The sequence below is a fragment of the Muscardinus avellanarius genome (genome assembly GCF_963383645.1).
Source record: "Muscardinus avellanarius genome assembly, chromosome: 5".
Taxonomy (NCBI): Eukaryota; Metazoa; Chordata; class Mammalia; order Rodentia; family Gliridae; genus Muscardinus; species Muscardinus avellanarius.
In genome coordinates, this window is record NC_137790.1 from 32,550,052 (window position 1) to 32,563,028 (window position 12,977).

Consider the following 12,977-nt stretch of genomic DNA (forward strand, 5'->3'; position numbering starts at 1 on the left):
ACCCTCTGCCCTATTTTTTTAGTCTTTATTTTGAAACAGGGTCTCACTGAGTTGCAGAGGGCCTCACTAAGTAGCTGAGGCTGTCTGCGAACCGCAATCCTCTGGTCTCAGACTCCCCCCGAATGCTGGGATTACAAGCATGCGCCACCATGCCGGGCGAAAATTAACTTTTGAAAAGCTGTATAATAGCAAAAGATTTCCACATTCCATTAGTTAAAATGATGCTCAATAAATGTCATTCACGGAAGAAGTGATGCAGTCTCTAGGACGCACAATCTATCAGGCTCATTTTGTATTGTATATAGGCACCAAAAATTATAACTTTGAAAACAATCAGAACTTTTATGGGAATCTGAATCACAAAAAATTCGGAAACACAATGGAAATATCTCCAAGACATCTAAGAATGATAAATTTCTCTTTGGCTTAGTTTCCATTCCCGTGCAGGTACTTTGCAGCTCACAGAGCCAGAGCTTGTGCCAAAGCTTACTTTGTTGAGCTCATTCATCTCTTTGTTCTAGACAGGGCTAGAAGACAGAGTGAGAATAGACAAAGATTAAATGGATTTTTTTTTTTTTTTGGTGGTAAGGGAGATGGAACCCAGGAGCATCCGACCTCTAAGCAATACCCCCAGCACTATTTTATTCTTTGATTTGGAAATAGAGTCTCACTAAGTTGCAGATGGCCTCACTAAGTTGCTGAGGCTGGCTGAGAACTTGCAATTCTTCTGCCTCAGCTTCTCAAGTGAAGGGATTACAAGCATGTGCCATACGCCAGCGACTGTACTGAATTTTAAGTTTCAGATAGGAAAATCAGATCTGTAACCTTGAAGAAATCAGGAACCCAGCAATTTTGTCAAAAGGAAAAAAATGATTAAAAGAAGCACTAGAATTTAAGTTATATGAGGAAATTTCTGAGTTCATACAGTTTAAGTTATATGAAAGCAGATATTTTCATTTGATTTACATAGTGCCATGATCAAAGTACACCATATTTGGCACTGAATGAACATTTGGCTAAATAATGGAAGTTGTAAAAAAAAATACACAACAACAACAGCAACAAAACAAAACAAAAGACAGAGCAGAAAGTAATATGAGATACAAGAATAAATGATAGGGGTTAGAAGTCAAACAAGTCAGGAAACTACTAATCAAGTGGACACACAAAAAAGAATAAAAAACATCTCCAGTCAGAGGTGGTGCACACTTCTGAGCTCATTTACCCTGGAGCCTGAGTCAAAAGGAATGCAAATTCAAGGTCGGCCTGGCATTGGTAGTGCAGGTTTGTTTATAATCCCAGCATTCAGGAGGCTGAGACCAGAGGATCACAGTTCAAAGACAATCTTAGCTACTTACTGAGGCCCTATGCAACTTAGTGAGACCCTATTTCAAAATAAAGAATACAAAATAGGATTAGGGGTGTAGCTCAAAGATAGATTGCCCCTGAGTACCATCCACAGTACTGCAAAAAAAAAAAAAAAAGTAAATAAAATAAAAACAACTGGAATGTACCTCAGAGGTAAAACACTTCTGTGTTCAATTCCAAGTACAAAATCAAATCAAGAAAATCCCCCAAAATGAAAGCAATAGAGTAACAATAAATCTAGTAATAATAAAGATGATTGCTTTTAGAGTACTTACTACCTATAGGTATTTTTCTGGGTGTTTTATATGTATTAGGTCTTTCTGATTCTCATACCCTCCCATTATCATTAGGCTACAGGCAGAAAATTAAATCACAGTTTCCTCTCACTCAAGGTCTTGGTTTTAGAAGTGGGTAAAAATTGCATTTAAATCAGAGCTTTTACCCCTAAACACTTAATTGCACCATATCCCTTTGGATTTTCTAAGGTATCATAAATATTAAACAGAGCCTGGCAAGACAAGCAAAGCAGTGGATGTCCAACATGAGGGAGATAACTTGGTTTTGAGCCAAAAATTTAGGCCAGCCAAAAATTTGATAAGTCAGATTACTTTCTGGGCAGACACCAAACCTGAGGTTTAGCTGACCCCAGAGTTCTTGTTGGAACAACATGTTTGAAGCACATAGCAAAATATGGGCAGATCATAATAGCAAATTATTTCTTTTGCCTTCTGTGGTATGTGTCAACCATTTTGATTTTCCTATTCTAATAGATTCCAACACATTTTGTGGTACTGTTGTACCATCTCAGAGCTACACTCCAAGCCCTATTTTTTATTCTTTATTTTGAAACCAGGTCTCACTAAGTTGCAGAGGGCCTCACTAAGGAACTAACACTGGCCATGAACCTGAGATCCTCCTGTTGGAGACACCTAAGTATTGGGATTATAAGTATATACCACCATGTCTGGCTTCCAGTACATTTTTAAACATTTTTAAACTTCAAACATTTTGTGAATTCTCAAAGGTTAGTACTTACATTTTAGCAAGTGATCCTGATCCATTGATACATACGTACACATACACACACATACACATATTTTATATTTATATATATGTGTGTATATATGAAAAAACAATCCTAAAATAAAGTAATATATTCTAAACCTTTGTACCTTATACATTATAAAAATAACTGCTTGATTTGAAAAATATAAAACCATATATTTATTATTATTATTATTATTATTATTATTATTATTATTATTATTTGGTAATACTGGGGGTAGAACCCAGGGGCTTTCTACCTCCAAGCTATACTCCCAGACCCATTTTATATTTTATTTGGAAACATGGTTTCACTAAGTTGCTGAGAGCCTCACTAAGTAGCTGAGACTGTTTTGAACCTGGACAAGCTCCTGTCTCAGCCTCCCAAACACTGGGGATTACAAGCATGCTCCACCACGCCCAGCATGAAAACCATATATTTAAAACAGTTTCTAAGCTGTTTTCTTAGCTGTTACTAAGGCTACTGTTAACTTGTATTGTTAAACCATTGGGTGAAATCTTGTGCCTCATTAATAAGTATGATTGTAATGCAACAATAAAATATAAAAATCCAAACTATTAAGTACCTATAATTTATAATATTGTTGCATTTGTTGTATTAATTAGTATCTTTTTTCTCAACCTTGACATTTTGGGTAGGATAAATCCTTGCTGCAGAAGACTACATGGTAGGATGTTTAGCATGCTCCTTGTCCTCCATCTTACCATGAGTCAGGGTCAATATGCATTAAGAGTTGAAATTAAGGGGCAGAATTTGATACCTTCTTGAATTGTACCTCACGTCACTTTGGTCTCATTCTTGACAGATATTGTTAAATGTGACTTTGGGCAGTAGAAAAATCTTATTCAGTGAGCCAGCGCTTTAAAGGAAAACAAATAGCTTCAAACAATAGCTTGTGATTTGTGTCATTCAAATAATGCTTCAGATTCATAGGATTTTGACATGAAAGGCTCTGTCCACAGGACCAGCCAGAAACCCAGGGTCTTTGCACATCCTGCCTCCAACACTTTCTAGAGCCTCTTCTGCTCTGTGACCAGTTGATAGGAAAGTAAGAAGAATACCTTAAGGACAAACAAACAACTTGAAAGCTGAATCCCATACATATCTGACTTTCTACCACATTTTATTGGCTAGAACTTAGTTTGTGAAATACTTTGTAGCTCTTTGCTTAGCATAAAGAGGAAACAGATATTTATTTATTTATTTATTTATTTATTTATTTATTTATTTATTGGTGGTACTGGGGTTCCTGGAAGCCCTTCTACCTCCGGGATACACTCCCAGACCTATTTTTACATTTTTATTTGGAAACAGGGTTTCCTAAGCCAGCGCGTGCAGCTGGCTTCGAACATGAGGGATCCTCCTGTCTCTGCCTCCCAAGCGTGGGGATTACAAGGGCCGCCACCATGCCTGGCCAAAGAGGAAACAGATTTTGAATGGACAGTTTGTACATATGCCCTAGAGAACAGAGGATATTTACTCTAAAATGTGTGTGTGTGTGTGTGTGTGTGTGTGTGTGTGAGAGAGAGAGAGAGAGAGAGAGAGAGAGAGAGAGAGAGAGAGAGAGAAAGAGAGAAATATATTTCTTCCAAACTAGAAATAACTCAAAAAATGAATAAAACATTGATTGCATTCATATAATTGAATGATGCAACAGAAAAAATAAGTAAACTATAGGAAAGAACAATAGGAATGAAGTTTTAGAAACATTTAAGGGCAAAATAATAAGTCTTGGAAGATGACAGACAACAGTATATCTGCCTATAAAACTTAAAAATACAACATTCTCAGGCATATTGACAAAACTACAAAATCTAGGAAACAGTAATTTTATTTTATTTGGGGATTAGGTAGAAGGTTCAATGTTTTTTATGTTATTTTTATAACTCACCCATTACTTATCTATGAAATAATATGTTGTGCTATAAAATATTTACATAAAAAGATTATAGAACAAGCACATTAGGATTTGTTTATTATTGAACTACACATATACTGATTATGTGATGGTGGTAAATTTAACTTAATTGCAAAAGCTTTAGGACTTGTGCTGCTAGTTGTTTTAGAAAGCTTCTTAAAGCAGGACAAAGCAGTTAATTATGCTGCTGTGAATTTCTGTTTCCATATTTCATTTTTGCTTTAATTACTGTTATTTTGTGATTTATTTTGATTACAATGCATTACTTTAATATTGGGATTTGTTAGTAGACTATTTGAATAACTTGGAGGAAATTGTTTTTCACGCTAATATGCACTTGAAATTGTCATTTTATTATTTCATGGAAGAGTTATTTTCTTCAATATTTTAAAATTTTAATGGGACCCAAGAGAAAGACAAAACACATAAGTATGTATTATCTTAAACTCCATTAGTATAATTTAGTTTCATTACATGAAGAATATTAAAAAAGAAAATTTTAAGTAACTTCTATTGAGTATGCTCTTAAAAATAGCCGATGTACTGGATAGTTAATATGTACTGACATTAAAAACATAGAAATTATCTTTTGGAGTGTAAATATGGAGACATGGCAACAATTTATAGGATCCTGTTGTTGAGGGCCAATTATTATACTCAGACCTTTACTGTATTCAAATACTATCAATTTAGTTACAAAATTAGAATGTAGGTTAGATAATATCCAAGCTGAGGACTTTATTTCACACTCTCACATCCCTCTTCTTTATTTTTATTTTTATTTTTATATTTTTTTTGGTGGTACTGGGGTTCCTGGAAGCCCTTCTACCTCTGGGCTATACTCCCAGACCTATTTTTACATTTTTATTTGGAAACAGGGTCTCCTAAGCCAGAGCGCACCAGCTGGCTTCGAACCTGCGCGATCCTCCTGTCTCTGCCTCCCAAGCGCGGGGATTACAAGCGTGCGCCACCACGCCCGGCATCCCTCTTCTTTATATTTCAACTTGTAATATAAGATTATATAATTGTGATCATAGGTCAAATTCTGGGGTCTGGCAGGAAGTGAAAAATTATATGAAAAAATCAGCTTCCTTCTCCTTTTGCTTTTTTTTTTTCTTTCTCCTACAAGGAACACTTTTAGATGTCCATTTTAAAGCACAGCACCAGAGAAATATCTCATACTCTTATCAATGGATAATTTATGATACTATATTAAAGACAAACATAAAAAAGTATTTTTAAAATTTAAGATAAAGCCAAAAATACACACTTACATTCCCTGTTACATTTTTATTATTTAGGCTTGAACATTCATAGATATGCATATTATTCAAGCATCTTATTTTAGCAAAGGAATGTACAAAATATCAAACAAATAAATTTGTATGGGGATAGTCATGATATTTTGACAAGTTTAAGATGGATAAATATAAAACTGACGCAAAAATGTGATGCCTGACAGACATTGGTGTTTGCTTCATTATTGTCATGGAAATTTTGCATAAAAATAAATTTGACAAGCTTTGTTATGTTTGGTGCAATTGAAAAGTTGTTTGTGTAATCCCTTTGATGATTAAATGACTAGAGTTTTAATGATGCCATTGAAAAGAAAAACAATGAAGCATCATTCCTAGCAACTGGTACCCAGCAGCACAGAAAATAATTCACATTTGGCAAATTTACCTTGAATACAGCTGTTGGGTGAACATAAAATTTGAATGGTTGGAAGAAAAATGAGATTTAGAGGATGGAATTTATAAAAAAAATATCAAATCTGTGTAATTATGTTCAGTAGAACCAAAACACTAAACATTTTTGAAACTGGCTCATCATTTTGACTTTTTTAAAAAACAACTTTATGACTAATAGATCCATATAACATCCCAGTGCTTTGAAAGACAAAAAGTGCTAAATATTTCATTAGATGTGGAAGGAATAAGCTTGAAAGCAAAACTGTTCCTGTAAAAAATCCATTTCTCCATAAGAGAGGGATTAGCACAGCATTCTATCTGGGTTCATGATCTGGGTCTAACCAGGTAGCAATATTATACACCATGAAGTAGTTATTCGAGTAAAATTTAATTCACAGAACCAAAAACATTGACAGAAAGTAAGAGTGTGAGACTATCTGCAGGCTGGATGGCAAAAAGAGATGGAGAATTTCTTTTGTACTAGAGATTGAACCAGGAGCATTCTACCTCTGAGCCACCACCCTCACCCACAGCCCTATTTTATTTTGAAATAGAATCTCAATAAGCTGAGGGAGACCTCGGTAAGTTTTCTGAGGCTAACCTTGAACTAGTCACTCTCCTGCCTCAGCCTCCCAAGTATTGGAGTTACAAGCATGTTTCACCACATCCAGTTTGACATGGAGAATCTTGATACACTTTGTTAAAGTGAAATTGTTTCAGAGATTTGATTGGGAGTCTATGATCTGTGAATTTAAACTCAGTTGACATAAATATCCCCATCAGAAATAATCATGGTACCTGATTTTATCATATTCAGAGAAGTAAAATATCACCAATGCATACTATCGGTTCTCTCAAAGAATAAAAACATTAGCAAAGGTACTGCTTTTTTCAGAATTCATAAGGCACCAGGTTATTGTTTTTTCAAAACTTTTAAAATTTTTATTTCTCCCTTATGCCTACTCTTTACTGAAACAGCTATATTCCAGAAAAAGTGAGAAATATTTGTATATAATGAGGCTTGTATACTGTTATTGCTTGTTTTATTGATCAGAAAATACTACTGGAAATTCTAGCCAGAGTGATAAGGCAAGATAAAGAAATTAAAGAAATATAAATAGGGAAAAAACTGAAATTATCACAATTTGCAGATAACATAATTCTATTTTTAGAAAACCCCAAAAACTCACCAAATGACTTCTAGGGCTGATAATCAAATTTAGCAAATTAGCAGAATCAATCTAAAATATTATGAGTTTTTTCTATAAATCAATCATAAATCCACTGAAAAATATCTGGAAAACAATTCCATTCACAATAACCTAAAAATTACCTTGGAAAAAGTCTGAGGTAGAAGATCTCTACAATTAAAATTATAAAACACTAAAGAATGAAACAGAAGATGGTTTTAGAAGATGGAAAGATCTCCCATACTCTTGAATAGGCAGAATAAGTATTATCAAAATGGCCATTCCACCTAAAGTAATCTACAGATTCAACACAATTCTTATTTAAATACCAATGTCCTTCTTCATTTCTCAAGTTCATAGAGAAAAACAAAGACCCAGAATAGCCAAAGGAATTTTCAGCAATAAGAACCACGCAGGAAAGTATCACAATTATTGACTTCAAATATACTACAAAGCTTTAGTAATAAAACAGCATGGTATTGGCACAAAATCTAATCAGTGGAACAGAATAGAAGATACAGAAACAAATCCACATAGGTACAGCCAGTTAATTTCCAAGAAAAGTGCCCATACATATGCTGGAGAAAAGACTGCTTTTTCATCAAATGGTATTGGTAAAACATTATTCATTTATAGAAAAATGATAAAAATTCCAACTTTTTACCTCATATAAGAGTCATCTCAAGCTAAATAAGTGATGTTATGCCTCTACTACATTGTACCTCATTAAGTTATATGACTGCAATGAACCAATAAAAATAAATTAAGGAAAGATGTATCAAATCCTGGAAATTAGACTTTGAATCTACTAGAGAAAGGCCTAGGTCCAACACTCTAACCTATAGGCACTGGTAGAAACTTCTTTAATAAGAACCTCAAAGCTCAAAAAATTTTAAATGAGAATTACTAAGTGGGATGGAAATAATTAAAAACTTTCAGCCGGGCATGGTGGCGCACGCTTGTAATCTCCACGCTTAGGAGGCGGAGACAGGAGGATCACGCAGTTTCGAAGCCAGCCGTGCTGGCTTAAGAGACCCTGTTTCCAAATAAAGAAAAATATAAAATAGGTCTGGAAGTATAGCCTGAGGTAGAAGGGTTTCCAGGAACCCCAGTACCACAAAAAAAAAAAAAAAAAAAAAAATCCATGCAGCAAGGGAAAGCATCAAGAGTTTAAAGAGAGAGCCTACAAGAATGGGAGAAGATTTTTTGCCAGGTACTCCACTGATAAAGGACTAGATTATACAAAGAACTTAAAAAGTAACACTAACAACCAATTAACCCTCTAAAAATGGGTATTTGAACTACATAGACAGTTTACAAAAGAAGAAATACAAATGACCAATTAATAGATGAAAAAAAATGTTCAATATCATTAGCAATCAGGGAGATGCAATCAAAACCAGAGGGATATTTTACTCCAATTAAAGAGAAAACCATCAAGAACACAAATAAGAATAAATGCTGCTGAGCATGTGAGGAAATGGTAATTCTTATCCATTGTTGGTGGGATTGAAAACTAGTGAAGCTGTTATGGAGATCAGTGTTGAAATTCCTCAGAAAAATGGTAATGGAACCACCATCATATCCAGCTATATCACTGCTGAGTAGCTCTCCAAAGGGACTGAAATCATAATATTATGGTGGTACATGCATGTCCTTATTTATGGAAAGACAGTTTATAATAGTCAAGCCATGGAATCATCTATCTACAGATGAATGGATTACAAAGTTAAGGAGTGTACATGCAATGGAATTCTACTTAGCAATAAAGATTATAATTATGTCATTTGCCAGAAAATGGGTAATCCTAGAGAATATAATGTTAAGTGAAATTATCCAGCCTTAGAAAATGATGGGTACTATGTTTTTTCCTCATATATAGAAGATGGGGAGTAATTTAGATATAAGAGGGACGTTAAATAAAGACGGAGGAATGCTAGTGGAGTAATGGGGGCAGGAGGGGTTAGGAGAAGGTGGTGGAGGTGGGAAACAAGAATGTATGAAGAACACATTTCATTGGTGTTTGTATGTATATGAAATTATCAGTGTCAATCTATGGGGAAGGGGAGAGAGTGAGGAGGGGAGCCAGGGGAAGCTGAACAAGTGCTGTGTGCATGTGTGTCCCTATCACTCTGAACTTCGTAATGATGTTATACTATAATGCACCATAAAAGCATATTATTTATTTTTATTTTTTGTGGTACTGGGGTTCCTGGAAACCCTTCTATCTCTGGGATACACTCCCAGACCTATTTTTATATTTTTATTTGGAAATAGGGTCTCTTAAGTCAGCGAGGCTTGCTTCAAACCTGCGTGATCCTCCTGTCTCCGCCTCCCAAGTGCTGTGATTACAAGTGTGTGCCACCACGCCCGGCTAAAAGCATATTTAAAAAGTAAAGAGAAGGACTGGCCTTCAGGGAACAAAACAATGCATAACAGAAATCGCAACTGGGCTGCATGAATTAAATACTGGACATCAGTGGGGCAGGGGTGTAACTGAGTGATAGAGCATGTGTCTCCCATGCAGAAGGTCCTGAGTTTAATCCTCAGACTAAAAAATAAGTAAATAAACACAGATTTGGGCATTAGCAAATCAGGCTATGAAGCATCCTAGAGTATGTCTGTCACATTAGGTAGTTGTACCAGATGTATGAGATAGGATGCTTTCTACTGGTAGGCGATGAACTGAAACAGTGCAAACCTATACAGACTTGTAAAAATTTGGTTTATAATTATCTTTCATTTTAAAGTTTTTATTTATAAGGAAATGGGTGGAACTGGAGAACATTCATACTTAATATTTTTAGATGTTCATATTTCTGAGTACATATAAATGAAATACCTAACACATATCTATGTGTGTATTGGTGTATGTATGTGTATATTCTTCAAAAATATGTTTCTAAAATTAATCATACCTAATATTTAACCACATTGTTCCATTTGGTCATTCTTTATTGGCTTGCTCTGCTTCACAGTATGCCATTACCTGGATACATCACATTTATTTACTATTTTTTTTACAGATGGATATTTCATCAGAATTTTTCTAATTTAGACAATGCGATTTGAACATTCATCTGCTTTTCTCTTAGTTATATGCAGGCATTTTTTTTCCAGGACAATAGTTTCTAAGTGTTTGGGCATGGGACAGGACAAAATTTTTTAAGAGATCTATTTTATATGGCAACTAAGTAAACATACATTTTCACAAAAGAGGGGTAAGTCGGCAGCCAAGAGAAGCAGCACATTTCAATACCACTGAGACTCAGAACTCAATCGCCACGAAGGCAGCTTTTATTTTATTTTATTTTATTTTATTTTATTTTATTTTATTTTATTTTATTTTATTTTGGTGGTACTGGGGTTCCTGGAAGCCCTTCTAGCTCCGAACTACACTCCCAGACCTATTTTATGCTTTTTTTTATTTTTGGAAACAGGGTCTCCTAAGCCAGCATGGCTGGCTTCGAACATGTGCAATCCTCCTGTCTCCACCTCCCAAGCGCGGGGGTTACAAGCGTGCGCCACCAAGCCCAGCTGAAGGCAGCTTCTTTACAAGAGAAGAAAAGAAAAAATAATATTGAACAAAGCACTAAAAATTGAAACTGTGGCAGAAACAAAGCCAGAAGTAAAAACAAAGGAGAGCAAAGTGCCTAGCTCATCTTCCCTGGGGAACAGCTGTTGCCATGGGGGCCATAGCAGCATCATCTTGATCTAACCACACTAGGACTACTGACACTGTGGACTCCAGAGACCTGCAGCAAAGAAGCCAACAACTTGATGTGAAGTAGGCAGCTACAGTGCATCAGTGTTGTAAGAGGTCAGCACCTTGCACCACCTTTAACAGATATCAGACTGCCTGGATGCCACAGTAACAAAAACAGCATGGTTTTGGCACAAAAAAATACATGTAGATAAATGAAGTAGAAGAAAGGACTCAGAAACAAATCTGTACACCTACAGAAATTTGATATTTGACAAAAGGGCCAGAGATATTCACTGGAAAAAAATAGCCTCTTCCACAAATGAAATTGGAAAAACTGGTTAACTATATACAGAAATATTAAAAAAATCTCACCTTCTATCTTGTAAAAGAATCAATTCAAGATGGATCAAAGACCTGGAAATTAGACCAGAGACCTTGCAGTTACTTGATGAAGACATGGATCCAACACTTCAACACTTAGACACATGTAAAAACTTTCTCAACAAGACCTCAAAGGCACAATAAACTAAAAGAAAGATCAATATATGGCATTGCATTAAATAGAGGAGTTTCCTTGCAGCAAAAAAAAAAAAAAAACACTATCAATAACCTTAACAGAGAACCAAAAGTTTGGGAGAAGATTTTTACAAGTTATTTATCTGATAAAGAACTAATTTTTAGAAAATACAGAAAACTAAGAAACTCACCACTAAGAAAACAAATAAACCTGAGAATTATAGTAACATATGTATATCCATGTTCATAGCATCACAATTCATAATAGCCAAAATATGGAACTAACCTAGGTCTCTATCACAGATGATTTGATTGCAAAACTATGGAAAATACACACAATGGAATTCTACTCAGCAACAAAGAAGAACAAAATCATGTCATTTGCATGAAGATGGAAAGATCTGGAGAACATTATGTTAATTGAGATCAGCCAAGCACAGAAAGAGAAGGGACATATGTTCTCTCTAATATGCTCAAACTAGGGAGTATTGGGGATATGAGAGAGACTCCAGATAATGGATGGGAAACCTCAGCAAAGCTAGACTGCAAGGGTAGGAGAGGAAGAAGACTGAGGTTGATTAATGAAAGAGCTACATTTGAATATGTATAAAAGTATAAATGTAGCATGGTCAATCTGGATACTCATTGTTGGTAAGGGGGAAAGGGGAAGCAGAGGTGGGGAGGGCACCAAGCACTGTCTGAATGTCTGAATGTATGGCATTTTCAATATGATCCTCATAAAAATAAAAACACTAGTTTGTGTAATAAAAGTTGCAAGAAGAGTGCAAAAAAAGAAAAGAGAACAAATAACCCAACCCAAAAATGGTCAAGTGAACTAAATAGAATTTAACAAAAAAAAAAGAAATTGAAATGACTAATAAATGTATAAAAATGTGTTCAACATCATTAGCCATCAGAGCAATGCAAATCAAAACTACCCTGAGATTTCACCTAACTCCAACCTGAATGGTAATCATTCAAAACACAAACAAAAACAAATGTTGACCAGGGTGTGGAGAGGTGGAAACTTTACCCTTTGAAAAATAGTATGGAGGATCCTCAGAAGAATGGAAATGAACCTACAATATGAACAAGCAATATCACTTCTGGGTATCTACCAAAAGAACGGGAACCAAACTACCAGACTAATGTATGTGTATCTATATTTATAGCTGCACAATTCAAAATTGCCAAACTAGAGAAACAGCCAAGATGTCCATCATAAGATGAATAGTATACAAAATTATGGGATAGGTACACAGTGGAATTTTACTCATCCATAAAGAAGAACAAAATTATGTCATTTGAAAGGAAATGGATGGAACTGGAAAACATTGGACTAAGGGAGATTAGTCAGTCACAAAAATGAAAAGTTGGATGTTCTCCCTAATATTCCAGAAGCTGGGAGAAAATAATACGTAGAAGGGACTCCAGAAAAAGAAAGAGAAACCTTAGATGAGTGAATAAGGCAACATAACTGGGAGAAATATGAAAAGAAAGAAGCACCTCAGTGGAAATGATA